Source organism: Macrobrachium rosenbergii, chromosome 51 (genome assembly GCF_040412425.1).
Source record: "Macrobrachium rosenbergii isolate ZJJX-2024 chromosome 51, ASM4041242v1, whole genome shotgun sequence".
In the NCBI taxonomy this organism is placed as follows: Eukaryota; Metazoa; Arthropoda; class Malacostraca; order Decapoda; family Palaemonidae; genus Macrobrachium; species Macrobrachium rosenbergii.
In genome coordinates this window covers 63797656-63802655 of record NC_089791.1, presented here as the reverse complement: position 1 = coordinate 63802655, position 5000 = coordinate 63797656, and positions in this window count along the sequence as shown.

Sequence of the window (5000 nt, the reverse complement as noted above, 5' to 3'; positions counted from 1 at the left end):
GGACAGTTACCCGCTCTCAATCTCAAGTTAATCCCAATAAACCCACGAACCATTGCATCTCTTTTCCATGTCAAGGACAAGATTAGCCCTTGTTTACTTCCGGTGTGATTTATAAATATAATTGTCCTAGATGTGATCTCGGCACTTACATCGGTTGTACCAGGAGGCTGCTAAAAGTCCGAATCTCCTCTCATCAGGAGTTAGTTTTAGAACAGGCTGTCGATTATCCAATTGTACACAGCAAAATTTGTAAGACATGTAGATGCTAAGGATTTTAGTATTGTGGGGAGAACCTGATACGTGGAAGAGTTAACCACACTTGAATCCATTATGATTAAATTAACTGTCCCTGCCCTTAATCACCAATCAACTTCCACCCAGCTGTTCATAACCTACCTGCTGTAACTTCTTTGTTTATACTCCCCCCCCCCCCTTCCTCCCCCTCCTTGCATTGCTTGTCTGTGTCAGTTTGCTTTAACTACCGGTGTGGGTAGGTGTCTTTTTTTATTTATTTATTTATTTTTTTTTTTTTCGTATTGGCCCCGAGTGTTTTTACCTTCTTCTGCTGTTCTTTTTCTTTTTGAAATATTTTTAAAATATTTTTAAATATCTTGTGAGTGTTTTTAAGGTTGTCCTTTTTTTTCCCCTTTTAATTGTCATTTAATATGGTGTTTAGTATATAATGTGTATACCTTTTAGTGTTAATACACAGTACTGTTTAAGTTCATCCTTTTTTCAGCCTAGAAGATGTATCAAGAGATACGAAACGTCGGCGTAAAAATAAATGGATAAGAAGAAAGAACGCCTTCTGTTGCTCCAATTTGTCATTTGTATATATATATATATATATATATATATATATATATATATATATATATATATATATATATATATACATACATACATACATAAATACATACATACATGCATGCACGTCATTCGTAGAAATAAAAGAAAAATGTAATGCCTATTTTTTCATTCATAACCTTTTGATCACTACAGTTGCCAATAAACTTAGAGGCATTTCTATAAAGAAGTAGGAGTGACTTTTTTGGTCTCATTAATATTCATTCCCGTATTACATACCTCACCAGGCTTACCCTCCATTTCTAACCATGCATAAACCTCGACAAAATAACGTGTGCGTTAGGAATCAGCAGCGGTGTCCCAAGATCTGTAACTAGAACAGAGACAGCCTCTTTTCTCTGTTACTTATATATATATATATATATATATATATATATATATATATATATATATATATATATATATATATATATATATATATATATAAACATACATACATATATATATATATATATATATATATATATATATATATATATATATATATATATTTATATATATATAAAAGCTTTGCCACATTCAGAGCCAAAACCAGCTTCTGAAAGCAAACTAATTTTCTCAAATCAATTGGCCGTAATTTTGTACTGCAAGTACGGGGACATATACACGCATACGTCATTTCTGTATCTATATTTTTAGTAGCAGTGTTGACTGAACATAATTACCTATTACGCTGACCTGCCACGCCTTGCTTTCCAACTCCATCTTCAACGGGATCCACTTTGAATTGTAAATTAACTTCTCCAGTGGCCATTCATCTGAGGATTCCTTTCATGATCACCCCAGTCTCAGTCTTCAGAACTTCATAATCCGGGGACAGGTATCGCTCGAATAATACGCTGGTCTTCATTGAAGTACACGAAGGGTAACTAATCCAGCCGAAGGCGGGGGACCCAGAAGACTTACAAAGTGAGTAAGATTTGACTAAGAGTCATTGCTAATGAAGTGTAGCTCGACGTCGACGCAGTGGGGATTTCCTCTCCGCTTGGAGCCGTTCACTTCGAAAGAAAAAAGTGAATAAACGAGAGTTCAGCGATACAGAGGAAAAGAAAATATCGAGGAGTATTTCTTCAAGGGTGAAATTCAATTATCACCCAGTGGAAGAGAATTAGATACTTAAAAATTCCCTTTTAGAATACCAGATATTTAAAGAGGAATTGGGACTCGGAATTACCTCGGTTATTTCACGCCGAGTGAAACTTCGGCCCCGACTTTAATTGAAATCTCCCCCTTCGAGTTTTTAAGGCAAACGTTTGTCAGAGAATCGAGCACATTTCCATGAGAAACGATATCAAGGTTCGACGAAGATGGTCTTTCATAAGGGTCAGTGTTAGCTGCGTTTCCAAAAGATTTTCGACTTTATACGGTCCAGGTGGCTTGGCGTGTTATGGGACCAGAAGACAGTCAGTATGGACAGTCATTAGGACAGACGTTAAAACCTCACTTGTTCAAGTGAGGATCCGTAGGTACTCGGGCTTCAAATTGACTTCCAACAAAACTCTGAAGATTTTTTCCTTTTCTCTTTTTCTTCGTATTTTCCCATTCCTACTGTTTTCTCTTCCATTCAATTCTCTTCTTTTAAAGTTAAATTTCTACAACGTCAATAGACGTAGACTAAAGCAATAATGTATGACAAACGATTTATATTAAAATGAAACTTCGTACAAACCAATCATTTTTTTTTTTTAAATGTAAAGAAAAATAACGTTTTTCCATCAAACACTATATCGTATCTGAATTAAACATGCCACCAATAAGTCTAAGAAAATTCTCAGCAGCCATTAAATGTGCGAGGATTCTCCTTATATTTATTATTAAATTATTATATTATTATTAAGTATTTTTACTATTACATATATTTATTATCAAATATATTTACTATCAAATTATTATATTATTGAATATGTCCCGCTTGAAAGAAAGTTTAACAGTTACTTAAAATCCTTTGTAATAAAATATTTCAGTGTGCCATTCTTTTAGTCAGGTGGATTTATAAACATCATTAGCGGGTATTCCAAACAACTGATACAAATCGCGGTATTTATCCTGAGATGAATCACGATTGTTTGTTGAATTGTGTAGACTAAGCCGGTCTTATACCATTACGGATCTTTGCACCGAGGCAGCCCGTAAGTGATGGTAAGGGACAGGAGTGAATAAGAAGCTTGATGTGGACCTCTGAACTCCAGTTAACTAGTTATTCCTTGTTTTTGTAGTTCTCAAAGTACTTATGAAGAACGGAAAAGAAGACTACGGAAGAAACTTAATCACCAGGACCCATTACCATTATATTCTACGAAAAAGTTTTAACCTTTTTATATTCTAGAGAAAGTCGCAAGTAAGTAATAACACATGCAAAGCCTCTTAAGAGTAGGAGTAATTGCATACATATTCACAGTTCGAGAGCAGACTACATTTTGCCTTGAGTTTGGTGATAGCTTCCTCAACATACTACATATATTTCCGTTGATTACTCTCGTTACTGGTAATGGCTGCATGTCACCAATGAGACAATATATATATATATACATATATATATATATATATATATATATATATATATATATATATATATATATATATATATTTATATATACAGTATATATATATACATATATATATATATACTGTATAATATATATATATATATATATATATATATATATATATATATATATATATATATATATATATATATATATACATACATACATACATACATACACACACACACACACACACACACACATTATATATATATATATATATATTATATATATATATTGTTTCATTGATGACATGTAGTCATTACCAGTAACGAGAGTAATCAACAGGAATATATGTAGTATGTTGGGGAAGCTATCACCAAACTCAGGGCAAACTGTAGTCTGCTCTCGAACTGTGAATATGTATGCAATTACTCCTACTCTTAAGAGGCTTTGCATATGTTATTACTTACGTGCGATGTCCTCTAGAATATAAAAAGGTTAAAACTTTATCGTAGAATATATTGGTAATGGGTCCTGTTGATTAAGTTTCTTCCGTAGTCTTGTTTTCCGTTCTCTGTCATTCTTTTACATTTTTCTTGTTCATTTTATGTTCACTTAGCGTACTAATTAGCATTAGTGATAAATGTAATACAGCTACTTAATGAGCGTTAAGAGTTCGATAGTTTTTGAAGCATTCCCGTAGTCAGCTAATTATTATCAGTACTTGATTAAAAAAACTTATATTACTCCACAGTGATATATGTCTTTCTGACGGTTTCAGAGATCCTCCAAAATAAAGCAGCGAGGGTTTTCTTTAATATAATTATTCATTTCTGATGGACGATATAACAATATCCTATTAACATTTTATAGGTGCAAGAAATGGCTTTCTTGCTTACCAATTTGATCGTTTAAAGACGGCCATTTTTCTTGAAGATTTTATGATGACATTATAAAGATAGAAAACTTTATAACCTGAATAAGAAAACTTAAAAATAGTTAGTGACAATTCTGAATTTTTAAACGTTGTTTAATATTTATTGCAAAAATGCCTGAAAATAAAGCATGTCTTTCATGTTTTAATTAATCATCTTCATTTGGAGCCTATGATGACAAACAGACCCATGATAACAGAATTACATCGTCAGGACAAAGCATTAACAAAGTAAGGCTTTCAAGTAAATGAAAGCGGACGAGGATTCCTTACCAAAAGATCCACCGTTCTTACATCTACGGAAAAGTGGAAATTCGCCTGGAATCATTGGTGGAAGCAAGTATCATTAGTCGTGATAATAGAACAAAAAATATCACTGGTACTCAAAGTTCTTGAATACTAATGAGACCTCTGTCTGTCTGCCTGTCTATCTGTCTGTCGTTTTTATTGCACAATCACACAGACACTCGTGGTGATTTACCTGTTCCATGCTGTTAGTACTAATTCGGTCACTGATCCCCTAAACGGAGTAGGGAAGTTGCTCCTCCTATTAAATATCATCGTACCACAAGTCAGGCATCCTGTTCCTTAAATTGGTGACTCCTTTGTTGTATCATTGTAAGAGTTAGCATCTTAAAAATATGTCAAAGTAGGTTCTGGAAAGTATACTGCGTATACACGTCATCTTTATTGATGGGGGATTGTAAAAC